The sequence below is a fragment of the Cyanistes caeruleus genome, chromosome 9, assembly GCF_971803275.1.
Source record: "Cyanistes caeruleus chromosome 9, bCyaCae1.hap1.1, whole genome shotgun sequence".
In the NCBI taxonomy this organism is placed as follows: Eukaryota; Metazoa; Chordata; class Aves; order Passeriformes; family Paridae; genus Cyanistes; species Cyanistes caeruleus.
This window is the reverse complement of record NC_141709.1, coordinates 8,592,514-8,614,082: the sequence shown is the minus strand read 5'-3', so window position 1 is coordinate 8,614,082 and position 21,569 is coordinate 8,592,514. Positions and strand designations below refer to the sequence as shown.

Sequence of the window (21,569 nt, the reverse complement as noted above, 5' to 3'; positions counted from 1 at the left end):
CGGGTCTGGGAAAAGGAAAAAAAAAAAATTCCGTGGAGAGAAGTGGAAAAAGCTGTTTATTTAACAGAAATTGAGTAATATTAAATAATAAAACCTCTTGCTGTTCGATGGGATGGTAAGTCTAGGAAGAAAAGTCTTTTTTGATGTGGTGCAGCTCGGCTCGCTCAGGTTCTTATCAGTCCCTCCGGCGCTGGAAAAGTGCCGAGGCCCAGGCCCCGGTGGGCCACAGGCCTGAGCTCCCGGGGTTTGGCTGGGTGTTCAGTCCAGAGCAGGCTTGCACAGATCCAAGAAAATTGAAAAAAACAAAGGTCCAGGGAACTCTTCTGCCTCAGCTAGCTAAAACTAACTAAAAGCCAGAGAGAAGCTCTGTTCCGCTGTCTGTCTGTGCTGTAGACACCACAGTCCAGGAGCGGGGTGTGTGGGAGTGATGTTTTCTTTAACACACTGCGCGCTTCTTCTTCCCCCTCTCTTGCTCTCAAAGCCAGTCTTAAAGGTGCAGAACTTAATATATAACATAAACCAGACGATTGGGGATACCAGTATCATAAAGTCACCCCAGGACACATGTACAAAATATCTCAGTTCTATGGAGTACAGCTGCACATATCCAGAAACAATATGATAATTTTCTTAGAGAAAGGGAATGGAACCTGTTTGCTCATTGTTTATCCTGCTAATGGAACACTGAGCACAAGAATGAAGACATAAAATGTATTGGTCTTCTTAGGTGTGAAAAGAATTGAAGCAGAGGCTATTTTACATTCCCCACCCACTTCTTATAAATGTACAAAATGGGCTCCAGTAAGACCCCCCACTTCAGACATTAGACAGAATGAACTAGGTGGCTTAGATCTTCACTCTTACAATGCTGCAAAAAGGAAGTGCTCTGGAAGTACTTTGACCTATAAATATCAAGGCTAAATACCTTCAGTAGTGAATTCTATAGGTCACAATGATACATACATACATACATACCTCAAGGTTTTTTATAGATTAATTTCTTGTTCTGGAAATATTCGACTCACTCAGACTTTGGAGGTTTCTTTCCAAGTATCTGTGCTCTCTCGTCCCTGGTAAGAGATTTCCTGCCTTTTTCACTGGAAAGGAAAAACATTAATTTTAAACTATCCACAAGTGTTTTCCTCTCTGACTGATGATTTGAGCTAGTCAGTCATACAACAGACATGAAACTAAGGAAAAATTAGAAAAAAAGGTAACTCCTAAACTAGTATTGTATGGTTCTGGCCAGGACAGGGTTAATTTCTACAGCAGCCAGGAGGGGATATGAGCAGGACCTGGAAGTTATTCCCTACCACCTCTCACCATTGTGGGGGTGGGTGGAAGGGTCCCTGCTGTTGGGGAATGTGGTGGCAGTCGGGTACTGTCACGGGTTTCCTTGTGGTGAGCATTCACATGTGAATCGCTTGCCTCTCTTGTACACTTTGCTATTAACATCACTGCTGTTACTGTTCTTCTTTTAATCTCATTGCTCTTTCTAGTAAATTGTTCTTATCTCAACCTTATCTTCACCTTTTGTTCCTCCAATTTTCCTCTCCAGCTGCTGTAGGGAAAGGGGAGTGAGAAAGTGGCACACGGTTTGGAGTGTTTTGGTAGGAGTGCAAAATTGGGGAATACCATTCTCAAACCATGACAATATAAATAGAGTATTTTGATGGAAAATGATTCTCAGAATTCTCCTCTAAACTCTCACTTGTTCAAAAATTTATTGCTGTTTTCACTATCACAGTAGCTCATTTCCTCAATCTGTGGACTAAGCTGAAGACAAACTATTTAGACACACCTGAAAATTCAGCCCCACTGATTGAAGGGTTAGTCTATATTTCAACAACTGCAAAATACAAAATTGCAGCAGATTGAAGGAGAAAAAGAAAAATGTTTTTCCAGTCAAAATGTGGGGAAAAAGCCCCACAAAGCTGATCATGTGGACATAAAGAGGTAAGAGATTCCAAGGGATAAGCAGTAGATGGAAAGAAGGGGAATATAAATAAGCAGTATGAATCTTTCAGTGTATAGACCAAGTCTAGGTAAATTCTTGCATAGGAATACTTTAAATGGAATTCCTCACTTTATGGGTCTCACCTTTTTTTTCGCTTTGTTTCACCCCGAGATGAACTCTTGCTAGAAGACTTCTGAGAATGTGCATCAGATACCCTCTTCCTTACTGGGGGAAGAATTGCTTATAGTTAACAAGGGAAGAAGAAGGATATTGCATAAATGCCAACCAACTGAAGTTTTTGATGTGTATATGTATACTGTATTCTTATTTCTATAATGTTTCCTTGTAATATGTAGGGGACAACAACAGGAACAATCATTTCTGTCAGACAGGCCTGAAGTAACTCAGAAGTGGCAACAGCAATAAAGGTTATGAGCTGGGGCATGAGTCCCAGGAATGTCACAGAAAATACATGGTAAATGGAAGAGATGTAAAGCAAATTTGAGGCAGGTTAATAAGGAGAATGAATGGGCTACATTCATAGTATTAGTGGTCATGGGGATTTGTAAATGTGAAAGCTTTGGAAATGGCTGGAGGAGTCAAGGTCTGCAGAAGAGACATGAGGAAATGGGAACACTAGGCAGGGAGCATCTAGGGTTACCTCTGTGCTCACTTTGGAGTAGATGATAATACACTGTGAGAATACACTGATTCCCTATATATTTCATGATTTTTGCACCACTTCTTTTCTCAACCCTGCTTCCCTGTTGCTATCACAGGTACTCTTTATAACATTATTATCTCATTCTGCAGCTTTCATTGTTTTAGGAATTCAAAATCATCTTAATCTAAGTAAAAATGTCCAGGAAAAGAGGTGAGAAGCACAACTATCTCAGAGTTCCTAGCATAGAAGCCATTGGCCTGGACCGTGTGCAGTAAAATGCCAGGAACTGCAATTTAGATGAAAAGAAAATATTAAAAGAAATACAGGCACACCTGGATCATTTGTCCTCCCGCGGTTTAGGTTTGGGGATTTTTTTGATAGGTCAAATCTAAAAAAAAACCAAATTAAGTACTACTGAATAACAAATAGCAAACAAGGCATGCTCTCTATCCCTGTCACGTGCTGAGCTAAATTTCTGAGCTCATATGTAACAGATAGGATTACTTTCACAACTGACAGTGTACATAGAAGTAATTTCATGGGACTGATTTGTTTAACTGGTATTTTGGAATTTCTACAAGCAAAACTACATTAAAATACTATTTGCAAATCAAACATTTGTCATAGTCTTCATTTTACACTTTTTATATTCAGTCAACTATGCAGCAGATAATCACCTTTTAACTAAAATAAATCTCTAGAAGACAAAACTTAAATACCTGAAATTTATCATTGTATACTAGATGTCACTTATTACTCAAAAATATATTTGGCTATGAGAAATATTGGTTTTAAAAAGAAAGCAGTCTCAGCTAGACTAATTTTTAAAGTTAGATCAGAAAATACATAGTAGTATTACCTATGACCAGTCTATTCACTAGTTCTGGGCAAAGAAAATATAAATAAAGACAAGGAAAGAAAAATACCTTTAGGCAAACAAGTACTTACCCAGATAAATTTTTGATAACATTTATTGCCAAATCATTAAACATAGATGTATCCATTCTGCTTGGATTTAACAAAGGGAATTTGTCAGGATCCAGTCCCATCACCATCCTTTTGCTCTCATCTCTGAGACTGTCTTCTCTGCAATGAGAGCTCTTTTTTGCTCTCATCTCTGGGACAGCAGGAGCAAAGGAATCTTGTAACCTCCCATTCATGTCAAGAGTTGTTAAGTCCCCTTGCAATGTCCCATCTGTGTCAGGAGTAGTGAAGTCCTCCTGAAATGGGAAGAAAGATAAAGGAAGCCCTGTAGACTGTAGCAGGCAGTTAGTGAAAGCATTCCATGTAATGACCGGCTACTAAAGCAGATTTTCTAAATGGACAGTATCTTGCTTCACAGGCTAAAGTAAATTTTTTGTCAGCAATGTTGTTACAGCTATACAGCTCTAAAACACTTCTAAGCAGTTAAGAGTAGGTTCTCATAATCATCATAAACAGTATTTAAGGATATACTCTTAAAACAATGATCCACTGAGATTACAAAATAAAGACAGAATTTCCAGAAAAGGGAGGAAAGAAAACAAACCCCATTTGATAAAAACAAAATCCCTTCAGGACACATCTGGGATTTAAAAAAAAAAAAAAGAAACCTGTGAAATATGTACCTCTGAATAGTGTTACACCTTGAAAACAAACTCTTGTGAAGAACTGAGCAACTCACTGCAATGCCATGCATCTCTTTCAGCGTTCTGTAGACTTGGTGATTTACTCAGCCTCTTAAAAAGGCTGTCCTAATGTTACAGTGTCTCTGACATCTTGGCATAATGCAGATTCTTTTTTCATTTGAAAATTCAAAGCACAGATTCTGAAAAGCCATTAAAGTATGTACACAAGAAAATTCTCTTCATATTAAAGGAAATAGAGAAGGTGAATGTTATCTTAGAGTGGCATGTGGAATCTTTGCTTTTACTAAGAAGCAGTCAAGATACTTGCTCCTCTTTTTCAGCTGTTCCAACACCTCTCTGGCAAAATCATACAACTTTTCAGAAGTTAAAGCCTGAAAAAGATGGTAAGACAGATGGTATTTACTAAACTAACTGTTCTAACCTTTTCAAACATGCTGACTCTTGCAAACAATATATTTGCCTCTGTTCTGCCACCAGTTTATGTACACATACATGGAAGAAATGAGATTGTATACGAGGCTGAGGTTTTGGTTTGGTAAACAGGAAAACAGGTTGTCCAAAAAGGACTATGGTGGTTTTACACCCAGCTAGATATCAAGCACTGCACAACTCAACCCTCCTTCTCTCCCTCCTTGCCCTGGTGAAATGAGGAGCAGAATCAAAGGCCAACATGTATATTGAGATAAGAACAGTTTAATAATTGAAAGTAAAGTGAAATACAGTGATAATGGTAAATAAATAAATAGTAATAATAATAATAATAGTAACAACAGCAATAATAACAATAATAGTAAGTGAAAAACAAGTGATGCACAACACCATCACCACCTGCTGACCGATGCCAGAGCCCCTTCCTGAACCCAGACTGCCCCTCCCAGATAACTCTCCCAGTTTACAGACTGGATGTGACATCCCATGGGCTGCAATATCCCTTTGGCCAGTTTGGGTCACCTGTCTCAGCTATGCTCCCTGCCAGTTTCCTTTGTGAACCCCCTGAGTGGCAGAGCAGGAGACAAGGAAAAAAAGTCCTTGACTTAGGATAAGTACAACTTAGCAAAAACTGATTTATCAACACCATTCTCATTCTGAACCCAAAACACAACACTGCAACAGCTACTGAGAAGAAATTAACTCCATCCCAGCTGAATCCAGGACAAGGATCTTTCTGAGCAAAAATTCTGTGTTCCTGCCCAGCCCCAAATATGAGGAAATGTAAGTCTTCCTCAAAAATACTACTTTTTACCAAATTAATAACGATTAATAACAAATCAAATTAAGTACCATTTTATGCTGATGAGAAGTTACTTCTTTATCTGCAGTAGAACAAACATAAGCATCTCTCTTCTGCTGGAGCTTTTCCAGGTAAGACTTTCATGTGGCTGACTGCAAAGTGGAATTCGCTACCTAAAGCAGAAGCAAACACCAGAGAAGTAAAGTCCCCATCCACAGGAGTTTCAGAGGCTCCACTTTCATTACCATTAGACCATTAGAACCACTGATAAAAACTGGTTAAAAATCCCTGGTACTCAGAGGAGAAGCTGAAAACAGTAATTCACAAAAGCAATGCTTCACGTTGTTTGCTGCACCACACAAAAATGCTGGTGAATTCAGATGTATACACTCAATGTGCTGCAAGGCCATAGCGTGCCAGCACAGTGTCAGCACTATTAAAAATAAGCTTTTCAGCAGATAGTGACTGCTGAAAATAGCAGATAGATAGAAAACAGGTTTGAAATCAACATAAAAATAATGTAATATTTGTCCACTATGAATTCAGCCAAAATCTCCTCAAAGGTATAAAAAAGAAAATTATTATAACGAATTTAAGCAAAGTTCTGATGTTTCTGTTTGTACCTCTGATTTGATTTGCTGTCGTAACCTCCTCAAAGATTGAGGGACCTTCCTCATAAAGGCTCGACTCAGAGAGAGAGAAGCAAACCTTTTTTGAGACTGCTTGAACAGTTCTGTAGCCTTTAAGAGTGTCAGAAACAAAAGACAGAACAAGATAATTTTTCACTTTTTAAAACTGAAGTGATAGACCTTGCCATTTTTACTAATTTTTTCCATCATGTAATTGCCAAACAGAACAGATTTACAGTTCTAATCTGAAAGCAGGCTGACTGCAAATCCCATCAAATATGTCAACAGAAAACATAATTTGAAATAATGTAATTCTGCATACCTGCTCCAAGCAGCTCGATTTTATTTCCTCCACATCTGTTTTGATTGAACTTTCAAAGGAGTCAATTTCTTTACTTTCTTTCTGAAGACACTTGCTGAAAAACTATACCTCCTCAGAAGAAAAGTTACCGACCTCTGAAAATAATCTGAAAGCAAACATAAAAACAATTGGCTGTGAGTCATCTTTTTCCCCAAGACTGTTTCAGCTCAACAGCCCTGAAACATATATATCAACACAAATGTGATGAAAACAGCATAATAATTGTGCTTTAACAAGATGCATTTATTTTTTTAAATGGGAAACTAGATGAATAACAAAATAAAATTTACTTTTACTCTTCTGCCTATGCAACAAACGCTGATTCCCAGAACTCAGTCACCATTTATAAACAACACTTCTATGAAATCTATATACCTGCAACTTTTGAGAAAATCCACATTTGAATCCCTTAATTTTCCTAATGCTTCCTCCAAGTGCTGCTGGTAACTTCTCACAGTAACCCTGATGGACTCCAGGTGGTTCTGGAGCTCTGATTCCAGATTGTTGCTGGAAGAAGCTGACCTAACAGCAAATAATAAAAGATAAGGAAAGATGTCTGAAAAGGAACACAACACAATGATTCAACAACTGCTGGCTGTAAAGACATGAGCAAATCTGAGGACTCAGAAGTGATTTATGACTCTCAAAGCAGCTCCCCAAGTTGGGATGGTTTGGATGAACCCATGGAAGGTATCAGCAACAGCTGATACTATTGCATCTTTTTCTTCAAAAACAATTAGTCAGCTGCTCTTACAGTGCATGTTCAGTAAACTGGATAAAATCTAAACCAATGAAACATCTTTTCTACTTAAAGACTGTCAGATGAAAATTTCCAGGTGTTCAGTCCTGATTTTAATTTCTTCAGGGCAAGAGAATGAAATTCTTTACATGTTTTCAAGTTTTATCAAGTAGTCTTCATTGAAGAGCACTAACATATGAAAGAACAGGTTCAGAATGCAAACCATAAACACCTCAGACAGAAATCAGGAGTATTTAACTAGGGAGATTCACAGCAACAGCAGTGGCACACTTACTGCTCAGTCACAGGAGCGTGGAGCAACTCAAACTCCAAGTGACTGACTCGGGAATTGAAGTGTGTGTTGAGGTTATTTAGCTGGTCTGAAAATCTGAGGAATTCAGCTCTCTCCTTTTCCAGGCCTTCTGCCAGTACTGCACAGTGGCGCTCAAGATGCTCTTTGTGAAGTGACAGTTCCTCTGAGAAGAAAGGAAGTTTACAACAGGAACATTATTCCCTGTTTACTGTGAACTATCACTATGCCCAGTCAACCTGTGACCAGCAGCAGCAGCAGCAAAATAAAACAAAGCCATACCTCATAGTAGCTGAAATATACAAATTAAATACATTCCATTTGGTTTCTTTGACTTTTCTCCTGTGTAAGACACAGATCCTTAACAGCTCCTAATCCATTCAAACCACATGTGTCTCTTGTCTGCTCCAAGCATTCTTTTTCCTTTATTTTTGGTCATTGCTGACATCTCCATTTATCTCTCTGTTCTCAGTCTCGTAACAAAACCAATGGCCATATTTTTTAATGGAAAATCATCCACTTTTCCTAGTTTTGTGAGGGAAGGAAAAAAATCAGTTTTAGTCTCTCTTCCAGAATGATAGCTGGATAAATCAAGAGCCAGGCAACCACCTGAAGAAAGCTGCCAGAAGAAGCACCTGTCCTCTTTGCAGAAAAAGGGAAATTGAAAAATTATTTGCCTGCTCTCCAAAAGCAGAATTTTTTGCTTATGTGTTAAAGACCAAGAAACCTGTCTAAAATCCCTTTTTCTCACCATAAAAACTTGACACTTCCTATGCAAAAGGAGTTTTAGTTAGACGATGCTCTGTAGCTGCTCAATGCTATTTCACAGAGTTAAATCCTCCCTCTCATGTTTTCAGAAGCTTGGCCCTGACATTTTGGCTCTCCCAACTTGCTAATTTCTTTTCCTGCAATACTTTTAAAATATTTTTTGTACAGCACAGACTCTTGTTAAATAATTTCAAGGTGGATGAGAATTCACAAACATTGACAATAGAATGTTCAGTATCTTCTGCAATGCAGTTGTTAATCAAGGCACTACTGTCTATTTTTCCAAAAATAACACAGCACAAACCAGGAAGAGCTCTAGAAAAGAAATATCATTTTAAAAATATGTAAGTAACATAATATACTGGGAATTCTTGACAGCCAACTGCTTTCTATTGTCTTCTACTACTAAGTCAACTAGTGCTGAAACAGATTTTGGCCCACTTAGGACCATCATGTTAGGAACACATGTGATGCTCAGAATACAAAAAAAAAGTCAATACCAGCTCAAACATTGTAGATTTTTGTCTGTATATCCTCCTGCTTTCCTTGATGCAACTTAAGATGCAGCAGAAGTTTTGAATTCAGCTCCTCTTTCTTGGCAGCTACAAAGACATAGGAGTTTGACAAGGATTCTGCAAACCATTTCTCCAAGTGCTCAAAAAAGCAGAGGCGAATCCTATGATTGAAAAAGAAATATTATGGTGAGGAACAGCAAATAATAAGTAAGAATTTATTAAATACATAATTTCTAAGAATTTAACTTCTGGCTATAGGAAGGTATGGTTTCAGTACCATTTGCATAATACTGGTAGAATTTTTGAGCTAGCTGCATACTACTGAGTACCAGGCATTTCACCTTCAAGGCTTTGCAGGGAATTTGGGCAAATTACTTGTCTCACTAGATAATTTTCCTTAAATGATGAATATTCTGTAAAGGTAAATGTTTTTATGGTACTTTGACAGCCATGGATACAAAGCAATATAAACATTTTCTCGTATTTGTATGAATTTCAAAAGTGGAATAATGTAATAATTGTACAATCAATTTTATAATTAAATAGCTAACAATATAAATATCTAATTATACAACACTAATTAGATAACTTTTCCTCTGTAGTCTAATGTTTCTTCTAAGCAGCTGAAATTTGTGTGTTACATAAAGGGAAAGAACAGAATTTGTTTTCTACTTACCTTTCCTTCAGCTTGACAAACATGGCTTCTGTGAGAAGTACATATTTCAGATACATAGGAAGGGATTCTTCTTTTTCAAAACTCGTAAGGTAACTCTCTGTGATGTCAGTCTTTCCTGCCTCTTCAACTCCAAGAACAGTAAAAGTGTTTCCACTAGCAGTGGAGAAAATCTCCGTGGCAATTTCAGCACTTTCTGCCTCGCTGCTCTTGGATGCTGACTGGGAAACAGTGGGAAATTATCACGTTACTTTTAAAGGTATCAGCATAGAATTAACAGCGCACCAGCTAGTCTAGGAATCCTCAGGATATTTAGAATAATGTTCTCATTCTTAATTTGGACATTTACACAGTGCTTGCAATATTTATATATTTATATATTTATATAATTATATATTTATATATTTATATATTTATTTATATATATGCCTGCAAGACATAGGCAGAGTCAACAATGTTTGAAAACGTTTTCGTTATGGTATTAATTCATGGAAACTGAAAAACTAATACGTTGGTACAAATACTTAGCTTAAATCATTCACTACAGGCTGAGAACACTGTGATGAAAGACAGATTAGAAAAAAAATTATGAAAAATTATCAAAAAGAATGGTTGTGAATTGTTTTATAAACTCCATTTTCTCATAAAAGGATCTAGAGCCCTGGGTGCTTTGTATACAAACTAAGCAAAAAAGGACTTTCTATTCATTCTCAGCAGAAAGACTTCCTATTCCTCCTTATTTTGGTCAAGACTGCCTTCACTTTCAAATGTATTCTCTTGCTCACTTACCTGCATAATGCTTAGTCCCTGTTCTGCATGCTCATTTTCTTCACTTTTATGAGGAACACTCTCCTCATCTTCTTCTTCCTCTGTTTCTGCAATTTCCTGTGCCAAGATCACCTGTTTCTCCGTTAAGTTTGTTTCTCCAGCTGATTTTTGACAACTGTCCCTATCTTCTGGCACCAGTTGAGAGAGGCCATTGTCCTGCTCTGCTCTGGGCTGGGATGTCCTTGCTTCGAGCCCTGGGGGTAATTTTGGATGCCACAATGTTAGAAAGACCTAAAGCTGCTAGAGAAGTCCAAAGGAGGGACACAGAGATAGTGAAGGCTCTGGAGTGGAAACCATACAAGTGGCTGAGGGCATTTGGCTCAGCTGGAGAGAGGAGACTGAGGTCACACCTCACTGGGGGCTGCAGCTCCTCTCGAAGGCAATAGAGGGGCAACTTTAATTTCTGCTCTGTGTGACCAGGGACAGGACCCAAGGGAATGCCTGGAGCTGTGCCAGGGGAGGATTAGACTAGGTACTAGGAAAAGGTTCTTCCCTCAGTGGGTGGTAGGCACTGAACAGGCTGCCCAGGGAATGGGCACAGCCCCAAGGCTGCCAGAGCTCCAGAAACATTTGGACAATGCTCTCAGGGATGCACACGTTGGGATTGTTGGGATGTCTGTGCAAAGCCAAGAGCTGGACTTTCGTGATCCCTGTAATTCCCTTCCAACTCAGGATACTCTGATTTTGCCCTCCTTGCACAATGCTCTCAGCTTGCTGCTCCACTGTTTGTTCAGCTTCTGAAGCCTCAACTAGTTACTTACAATTAAAGCAGACTTCTACTGGTTACAGTCCAAAGAAATAGAAATTGAAAAACAAGTAAGCAGAAATACCTGTTTGGACTGTTGAGGTATTATTTTGATCTTGAACTGTGGAGTCTATCGTGCCTTGCAAGTTCGAAAACCAAAACAACAACAAAAAATACCTGCCACACTGTTTTAAAATATGGATTTGCTTATAAGAAACCCATATTCCTTCACAAAATGTTTCTATTTCAGTAAGATATGATAGTCTTGAATAGATCACTTACTATCTAAAGAACCTGTAACACTCAAATAGATTATTTTAAGTCTATTACCTTGTAGTTCTTTGTTCAAAAGGCAAATGGATTTGCTAAAATGCCGTTTGTAACAAGGACAGAGTTAAAAGCGGGACTGAGAAATGTTTTGTTCTCCCTCTGCTCTCTCTACCAAAAGCACTTTATTCAATGGCTGAAACAATACTTTATATAATCTGGATTTTAAAGGTAAATTTTCTCTAAAGTGAAAAATGAATACACTAATAAGGTTCTAAACCAGTAGATATTTTCTTTTTACCTGTTTGGAGATTTCCTTCACACTAAAATGCTGGCTGATGGATATTCTATAAGAAATCAATTCCCACAAAATAGCTTTTGGGTAAGCCATTACTTCATCCATTACAATTTGCTTGAGTGTCTCATTCCTGTCCAATTTAAGGTCACTGTTGAAGAGACTCAAGTATGTATAGAAATAAAATTCAGTATGATTATAGTGCCTTTAAATCTAAATCTGACCTTCTGATCAGTCTCATAAAACCTTTAGGCTAAATGTTGCGATCGACCTGTTTACACTGAATACAATCACATTCTGGCTTGTTAGAGATTAGTTCATTACAAATAAATAAATGCACAAAAGTTAAGAAATATTTATAGTAAAGCCTTTTACATCCTTCCTTTTGGATGGGGAACCATACAAACACTGCTTACATAAAAGGTGTTAAAATATTGTCTTCCATGTTAGTTCTGCACTGTGCTCAGCTGCGACTGAGCCTTTCTGGTCCATCTTCCTTTTACTTGAAAATAAAGCTACATCTTGATTCAAGAAAAATCAATGTTCACACTTGTTTTCATTTACATTTGCATTTGCTTTGTCTCCTAAACAAAGATAATTATGGGGAATTTATGTATATGTTCAGATAGGTTACATTCCATTTCTGCAATCTGGACTTGTATTTTCACTTGGTCTGTTACCTCTGACTTCCTTTTAACTGCTCAAATGAGTGTGGTTTTTGAATGATAGCAGTCTCCCTTTGTCCCATTCCTAAACGGTGGGTATTATTTGCCTTAACCTTGTTCAATATGTACATTATTTTATATTCTTACATGAAGTAAAAAGCAGTCTTTTCCCATACCTTCACACAATAGCATAAACAAGACCTAAGTAGTACAACCAGCGTTAAAATATGCTTTACTTTTTAAGTTTACAATACAAAACTCATACCTAGTTCTAATTTGATCTAAAGAGGAAAGGGCTTTCTCCAAATATTCCTTCAGCTCTTCTTCACAGCTTGCCATCTTCATTTTTTCCAAACTTGTATCCACATTATCTTTCATCATCTAAGGCCACATGAAAAAGCTAGTAATAATGGTTTAGTAGATACTAAAATCTCCATTACTATTTAGGATTCAAGTAAGTTAATTATGTACATATATTCTACACCAATAAGGGAAGCTACCTTAGCAAAACTCATCACCCATGAAGATCTGCCTAGATAATGAACACCTCTGACATTGCTATCCCAAGCTGGCTGTTGTAACTATGAGAACTTTGCATCCAACCAGACTCTATACCTGCACAACATCCCATAATAGCAACTTGCAGCCACTTTATACAGAAAGCAGCAGTGATCCTTAACTCTGTTGCCCTATCAAGAATAAGACAGGACTGTCCATTCAGTGTGAATCAAGGAGTTAGCAAAAATGCACTTGACTGAATGAAACTGAAAAGTAGAAATTCCAATACAAAAGTCAGATATTATGTTTTTAATTTTATAGCAGCTATTTTGAATTCCAGAGGGTTCTTTGCATTAAGAAGTCCTTTCTTTACAGCACACCCTTGTTTTTATGTTTATACCTGAATTATGTTATCCTGTTCCCATCTGCATTCATCTACTTTCTTCTGAAGTACATCTTCCTGCTGGGACAGTTGGAGCTGATGGACATCCCAGAGAGCCATGGCATCCTGAACATAGTTGTACAAGCCTTCACAATGCTGCTCATGCCATTTAGCCATCTCCTTAAAATCACTCTAAAGAAAAACATTCAAGTGAACAAGTTCTTTTTAAACTGCTGGAAGGTGAAATGAATGAGTAAGAGGATATGTAACGTGATAAAAGGCTGCCTGGAATTACATGACTGGTATTCAACATGGTGTCTTCTATTTAGAGAGTTAAAAAAAAATGAAAAATCCAAGTAAACTGGGTAAGAATGTGGATTTTTGTAGTACAAGCTGAGAGTATCAAAACTTCTGTTTATTCTGGCATCATAAAGCACCAAATCACATTCTACAATTTATCACATTAGGAACAACTGCCCAGTCATTTTTATATACAGAATCACAAAAGATCAGATTGGAAGACATTTGGGAGATCATTTAAATATATTCCTCTGTCATAAGGCAGACTGGGTGGGCCATACGTCATTCATCTCTATCATATGCATTTCAGATATAAATTATAATAAAAATACAATATATTTATAATACAAATAATAAACACAATAATTATGAATTCTTCCACTGGAAGCTTTTCCACACCAAACTTTGCTTCTTTGTAGTGCTTAGTCACACTGTGGACCTCTTTCTAATGTGACATCAATAGCCTACAATGCAGAAGGCATTGCAGGTGGGAGCTCAGGAAGAAAGGACTAATCCCAAGGAGTGATAAAAATAAATGTAATAGACGCACATTCATGTGCTCCAGCTGTTCTTCAAACCTATGTTTTAGTTTCTCAGTCATCTGGAGCATGTTGGAATGCACAATTTCAACATCTTCTACTGTGCAAATATCCAACAGGGTCATCTAAGTGAAAAGAATAGCAAATTATTCACATGCATATAAGAAATACTGCATGGCTTTCAGAGAAGATAGCTAAACTTAGTGTTTATTTGCTTGTAATGGACAGAGGGAAGATTCAACCTCCTAGAGCCCACATTCCGTTAGTAAACAAAACAATTCAGTTGGATATAAAGGGAGAAACTGAGGCAGAAAGGTGGAATTTCTTTGCCAAGATAAGATGGATTTAGCACAAAGGCTGAGGGTCCTTGCATCCTCCAGGTAAATGCAGGACAGCACCCCCTTCATTACTGGCATTTGTTAGAGCTTTTACACATTTCAAGTACCTTTTGAACAGAGTAAGAGGTTAAAAACTTGTTATCTCAATGTTTGGCGGATCCTCAAACATATTTTACTGTAATGACATATCGTACCATCACTTCCACACCCAAAGCTGACACTCACCTTGCAGACCCGCACTTTTTCCTGACATTTGTCCTGGACCAGCTCATACTGGATGCACATTTTCTCCATGCACTCCACATTAGGTGTGTCTGAATGATATGGAACAGACCACGGTCAACATTCCTGTACTTCACAGTGCAGTGTGAAAAGGAAACATGGCAGCAGCCCTGTGCTGAATCTCAGCACAGGGACAGATGCCAGCAGTGTCTGCACACCACTGTGACACCACCAACCAATCAAAAGAGACACCTTAATACACAGCTGTTTATAATTATGCTTCAAAGTAGCAAGTTATTTACAATTGCTACCAACCTCCATGCTACCATACAGGCTACAAAGCTCACTGTGCTCTGCAGCAAGAGAAGGCAGACACAGAGGGAAGGCATACTACAGGACTTGGAGAAAGGAATTATCTGCAATATTTCCCCTCTTCTTCTCTGAGAGTTCAAAAGGAGGATTTTTTTAGGATTGAGAACTGATCCATGTCAAAATTAACCTTCTATTTCCCCCAGATTAATTCTAACAAGCCAGTTTCTGCTAGATCTCACCATGAGGAAGTGTTTGCACTGGCCAAAGGAAAGTGATGTCACAGGCAGCTTCTTTGGGTCTTCCTAGTAGCCAGCTCAAAGCAACAGAGAACGTAAGTGGGAACATACAGAATAAAGAATTGAGCAAACATGCACTTTCAGAGCAACTGTCTGCCTCACTGTTGCCTGGGAAAAAAGAAAAGATTGCTTGAATTCCAAACTGGTTTTATGATTTCTCAACTTACCAATACTCCTGTTTAAATTCTCCAGAGTTCTGTACCATTCATTTATTATGTCAGATTGTGTATGTTTTGGAGGCAACAAGGTGCTATCAAAGTAGGAAACAAGAGTCAGGTATCTTAAAATACAAATCAGTCAGTACTTAAAATATAAAATTATGAATCAGAGTATCCATACTACTGTGCATTATTTTATTTAAAGCCATTTTAAAACATTTACCATGGCCTTATTGTTAATGAGCTTGTGAACATCAGCTGCCAAGAAGAAAGAAATTTCTTCCAGTTTCAAGGTATACTTGGTCAGTACATCTGCTATCTGTGCAATAAAATAATAAAGAAAATCAACAATGAAAAGTGTAACTCAAATATCAATTTTCAAAGTCAAAAAACTACAGGAATGAGACAATTTTTCCATTAAAATCAATTTAATTAATTAATCAATTAAATAAATTAAAATGAATTTAAGTTAATTGGATGACACAGACTGAGAAGTAAATTTAAAAATATTACTCTTAGCTATCTTAAAGACTGATTTTTTCATTAATTCATAAAAATAGTAATGAAAACATTCCACTTTGCTACTACTCAGCTGATTTCTCTTTAATCGTGATAATTGAGTGCTCTGCAGACAGGCTGCAATATGAATTTAAAAATCAAACCAGCTTCCCTTCAAATATCTGAAGGGAATCCACCAGTGCCTGTTTTAAGTGAACACAGAATTAAAGCAAATGTGTTCATCTCTGCCATTTGTTGCAACTAATCCAACAGAAAGGTTACTGGTGATACTCTCAGACTTACTCACCATACCTGAATTACAAAGAGAGGAGGAACAGGCACTGATGGAACAGTTTTTATTTGCCTACAAGGACAGTGCAGCAAGCTCTTCCAGAGTCTATCCATTTTTTTATCCAAACGTTTCCTATGATGTCCAATGACTTTGACAGGTTAGGCTGGATACTACAAAACTGCAACACATTTGCTACTGACACCCAGCCAACACAAACTAAAATCAAGCTAGCTCATGTCTGTGCTCCTTCTCAGCTGCAGAATAGCTATGTTCCCCAAAAAAATAACAGACCAGATGAAAGTTTGACCTACACAAGTCTCCAGGAAAATAAAAGCAGCTCACATATTCCTTGCACCTGTAGTATCCGTAATCGTGAAAGAAAGAAACACCATAAAACTAGGAAAAAAGTAGCTTTTCCTGATTATGTGGGTGTAAAATGAGTGAAAATAAATGAGTTTATTAGTGAAAAGAAAGCAATCACCACATAACAGAACTACTGGCAGGCCTCTGACTCCTGTGGAAACAAGCTACTCCTGCTCTGCATCCAGCATGGTATCAGCAAATAATCTTATGCTTAGGCAACAGTTATTGAGACTGCAGCTCACTTTAACAGCTCGACTCCTTTCAATCTCCTTCAGGGATTCGTCCACTGCCCTAATCCACTTTTTTCTGTTTGAGGATTCTTCATGGATCATATTCCACAGTTCTTCCAAACCCTGCAATAAAAATCTACTCTCAATCTCATTGAAAAGTGAATATATATAAGAAAAAAATAAAAAAGGAAAAAACCCAATAATTTAGGACTTCAGTGAACCATAAGAAGACATTACATAGAGCAGGTACAAGTAACTGAAGTTGAGCCAATGCTCTGAGCTGCCTTACTTCAAATGAGAAACCTTCCAAAGCCATGTCAGATGCAATCTTTTCAAACAGAAGTTTACTCTTTTCATCTGATTTCATCACTTTAAGCTGAAGGAATTCCTGAATCTTCAAAACAGAGGCTTCCATCTCCTAAAACGGTAGGTCAGTGTAATCATTTCAATATTGGGCCTTGACCTTAGAAGAGCACTCAAGACTCTGCATTAAAAGATCCTGCTTTACCCTGCCAATGCCGTCCAGCTCCTGCTGCATTTCGGTCACTGCTCGATCGTGACGCTTTTGCCGCCGTTCTGCCAGGTACTTCCATGTACCACTGCCTGCTTCCTCAGGAACTGCAGAGAAAGAAATGAGCATTCTATAGCCTGGAACTGTTGCTGCAGAATATGGGATGCGTGAACAATAAATCCCTCAATCTACACTGTAACTGCTGTAGTCTGTGCAGTTCTCACAGTGTGCAACATCTTTCCTTGGGAAGTGCAGTCTTAGCAAATGGAGGTAAAAATACAAAATACTAGAGTGTATTTTAAAATTTCCTTTATTAACTTCTGTTTTTCAGAAGGATAATAACATGCAACTATTAGCTCAGCTATGATGTAAAAAAATTGCAACATTTCAGGAATGAGATTTGATTACATCAAAACTGGAATTTATAATGCTAAACATGACCTGTGATTGACAATTTCACAACTGCTTTTTTTTCCTATTAGAAGACTCTTCATCTTCAAAATCATCAAACCATCAAAACTTTGAAACAAAAATTTGAAGATGAGGCCTCTTAAGCTTCAAATCATCAAAATTTGTCGGGCCATTTCTGAGCTTGATTTTTGTTGCCTTGCAGGAGAAAAAAGTGCCAATGTGGCTGTAACCAAACTATGTATTCTACTCCCCTCTACCTCATTTTGTGATGAGCTGTTAATGATAGATCATTTTCAGTGCATACCTGACCCCCCAGGATACAAGCTGGATGTTAAAATGAGAAGAGGCAGACCCTGCAGGGTGAGATAGTGTTTCTTTATCCTTCCTTCAGCTGGGGAAGCAGCAGCACCACCCATCCAGTGAGAGTCATGCCTGCCAATGGGCCATAATGAACTGAATATGTACTAGCAGAATGGGCAGCTGATCAAGGACTCCAAAAATATTCTAGATTCAAGGGATTCCATCATTCCATTGTGAACCTCCCTGCCCTGGGGGATGTACCACCTGAACCCCATGGATATAATCTGGGCAGTTGGGCACTTGGGACACCACCACCACCACTGGACATCCAGAGGAGGACCCAAACTTTCACAAGACCACTGCTTCTGGCAGGACTGCAACCACTGCAACCCTGACCACAAGGGTGCCAGGCTGTACTCTGCCTTTGTGTTTTAAATGTTTTTCTGTATCATTGCATTTACTGTAATCTTTCTATTCAATTGTAACTCCAATTCAAAATCTCTCACAAGGTATTTGTGTGGGGTTAATTTCTCCTGCTGATTTTCTTTCAAACCAGCACAATTTCATACCTTGTTCAGCTAAAACTGTTACATGTACCACGTCTCCTGTGAATGCAAATTAAAATAGATGACATTAAGAGAAACCAGTTTTACCAACTACATCAGGCAGGCTTCTGACTTTCTCAGCTGAACTTGCATCTACATTTCCCAATGCTTCTGAAAAAGGTGTAGGTTGTCTGAAACAGAAAGTGAATAAAGCTTCAATTTGTACTATTAATGCACCAGAAGAGGGACTAACATAATAGTATAATTCACTTTAATTGGCAAAATGTAACATTAAAGTGATCCTAAGTATCATCCCAACTTTCAAGAATATAATTTAAAGAATCAATGTTGCTTCTTCTGAGACAAATTGAAGCCTGGATGGTAGATCCCAGCTTAAAATCTATTAAGATGGCATTAAAGCAATACATGTTAGATTTAGAATGTGTAAACTACAGAGACATACAGAACAGTTCTAACAGGTAAAAAACTGTGAACTCTTTAGGAGACACCAGCAAGAAACGTGGAAATAGCCTTTATCTGCCCAAGTGCTTTTCCCAACAGCTTGGGCACTGGGTTTCTCCTTGGGGTCTGTGAGAATCCCTGTATCATTATTCAGCAGCTGGCTTAGGATAAAAAAGAATGGTTGTATTATCTTCATTCTTGTTCGTCACAGTATCTTACAGCATCATCATGTAAGCCATTTACTTGGAAATACAGCCTAAAAAATATGTTTCATACTGGGTATATATCTAGATTGCTATGAGCAAAGACAACTTCTTTTGAAAAGGAAAGCCATACAATATGCCTTCTATTGCAAATATTGGTCTGTTAGCCTGCACTTCAATGGGCAGCAAGCAGTTCATCATACTAAATTTACACTTGGCAAGGAGACAGTCTATTACAAGTCGTTAGTTCTAGGACCAAGAATTCAGTAGTTCCTAATTCCCACTGAAAATCTGTCAATTTCATCCCTCTAGTTATGAACATATCATTGGGGTTTTATGCTTCTGTTCTTTACCTGTCTGACTGTGGCTTTTTTGTGAAGTCACTGATGGGTGTTTCACCAACACATTTCTGCTGATTACATGGTAATGGCATGGCATCAGCAGACATTTCTGAATGCCTATTTAAAGTGTACTTTTTACTCTTCTTAGAGAATCTTGTCTTTTTTCCTTCATCCAAAAGGTGGGCTAAGTGAGCCTTTAAAGAAACATAATCTCAACAATTAGAATTCCTTCAAACCTACTGAATGGAGAACAGCGACAAAATAATTAATAAAAACAGCAGGGGAAAGACAGCAGAAGAGAAAAGTAAAATAATGAACCCTACACACCACATGCATAACCACTTTCATCTAAGGCTATCTTCAAAATGAGAAAAAAAAAAAAAAAAGGATAATCTTTTGCTTAGAGAGGAAAAGTGGAGTAACTGGATTGTGCTGCCTTGCTTACAGTTACCAAAGTTAACAGCAGAGTTAAAAATGCCTGTATTTGGCTAATTATGCCTCTAAACGTTTTACCACTCTGTTGTGATTCTGCCTTTAGTTAATATAACCTGATAGACAACAAAGAGATGGGAACACGTGTAGATTCACTGGAGAGCATATGCTGGAGATAACACATCCATTTTTTCCTAAAACAAACCAAAACCACAAATGTTGAAAATGACCTGGGATCATTTCAACAGCCAGCAAACTGAGTAACACAACAAACTCCTTTGGCTTTTACTCAATCCTCTGCTTTTTTTGACCTGGGCCTTGAAGATCTGTTTACAGATCTCTCTGTGAACATGTCACACTCGTCCTATTGAGAACACATGGCTCATTGCAGCTGACTGGCCGCGCCTGCTTCCAGAACTGGCAACTACAAGCTGGGAGCCAAGAGGAGATACAACACTTCACTTGGAAAAGGGCCTTCCTTGAATCCCAGAATCCCAGAATGGTTTGGGCTGGAAAGGACCCTAAAGATAGATCATCTTACAACTGCCTGGCATGGGCAGGACACCTTGCACTATCCCCCGTTGCTCCAAGCCCTATCCAGCCTGGCCTTGGACACTCCCAGGGATGGGGCAGCCACAGCCTTTCTGAACAATCTGTGCCAGGGCCTCAGCACCCACACAGGGAAGAATTCCTTTCCAAGCTCCCATCTATCCCCACCCTTTGGCAGTTTGAAGCCATTCCCACTTGTCCTGCCACTCCGGGCCCGTTTCCAAAGACCCTCTCCAGCTCTCTTGGAGCCTCTGTAGGCACTGCAAGGGACTCTAAGGTCTCCCTGGAGCCTTCTCTTCTCCACACTGAACACCCCCAGCTCTCTCAGCTTGTCCTAAAGCAAAGGAGCACCAGCCTTCACAGCAGCTTCGTAGCCTCCCGGAGACTCCGAACGGTGAAACTCCACGCCTACCGCTCCCCTGCCAGGCCCCACGGGTGTCGCTCCCGGCTGTCGCTCCCGGCTGTCGCTCCCGGGTGTCGCTCCCGGGTGTCGCTCCCGGGTCTCTCTCCGCCCCCCAGGGGCCCTCAGGCGGTCCCGCTAGGACGCGCTCGCGCCGAGCCCGCGCGTGCCGTTGTCAGACCAACGGGGGCGGGGCCCGCCTCATCCACAGCGCCCCCCGGCGGCCGCTGCCGGCAGTACCCGGCCGGCCATCCCGGCCCGCTCACCCGGGACCTGAGCTACGGAACCGGGGAACGCAGCCCCCGGTTTGTGTTCGTCTCTGCACAAGGCGGACCAGACTTCCCACGACCGGACCTTTCAGCTCAGCACGGCAATGAGAACACACCTCCGCTTAGGGGAAGGAACTTCTAAGGTCTTCCCCATACATTTTCTCTGAATACCCAAGTCGTTGCCATTCCTGAGGCTAGACTAACGCCTTTTTTTGCCTTACGGCTAAGAAATACCATTGTTCTGATCTACAGGTCAAGGCGCAGAAACTGGAAAACATATTTTTGTCTGGATTTCAGCCCATTTCTTAAAATACCTGGAAGACAAGATAATGGCGCTCTGTGCTATGTCCCACCACGCCACGTCCCTGTTCCCCGTCTGCAGCTGAGCCAGTCTGCAGCGCCCCAGGGAGGCACCCAGGGTCCCGCGGTGCGAGCTCTGTGCT

At 39.2% G+C, this 21,569-nt stretch overlaps 1 protein-coding gene and 1 pseudogene across 2 annotated transcripts in view; one reads left to right on the top strand and one right to left on the bottom strand.

Moving 5' to 3' along the window:
- Positions 1 to 21,569, top strand: part of BRINP3 (BMP/retinoic acid inducible neural specific 3) — a 662,162-nt gene that overhangs the window by 158,313 nt on the left and 482,280 nt on the right. The gene's annotated exons all lie outside the window — the stretch shown is intronic.
- On the bottom strand, positions 34 to 21,034 carry LOC111943370 (coiled-coil domain-containing protein 180-like; annotated as a pseudogene). Its single transcript, XR_015273798.1, has 25 exons — positions 20,870 to 21,034; positions 19,489 to 20,102; positions 18,579 to 18,661; positions 17,212 to 17,321; positions 16,993 to 17,121; positions 16,716 to 16,826; positions 15,544 to 15,639; positions 15,330 to 15,412; positions 14,558 to 14,646; positions 14,006 to 14,119; positions 13,174 to 13,347; positions 12,541 to 12,656; positions 11,596 to 11,743; positions 10,265 to 10,360; positions 9,479 to 9,696; positions 8,798 to 8,963; positions 7,505 to 7,707; positions 6,846 to 6,992; positions 6,432 to 6,576; positions 6,104 to 6,220; positions 5,531 to 5,653; positions 3,570 to 3,841; positions 2,954 to 3,009; positions 2,101 to 2,182; positions 34 to 1,097 (listed from the first exon to the last, which is right to left on the bottom strand). The product of XR_015273798.1 is annotated as a coiled-coil domain-containing protein 180-like (transcript).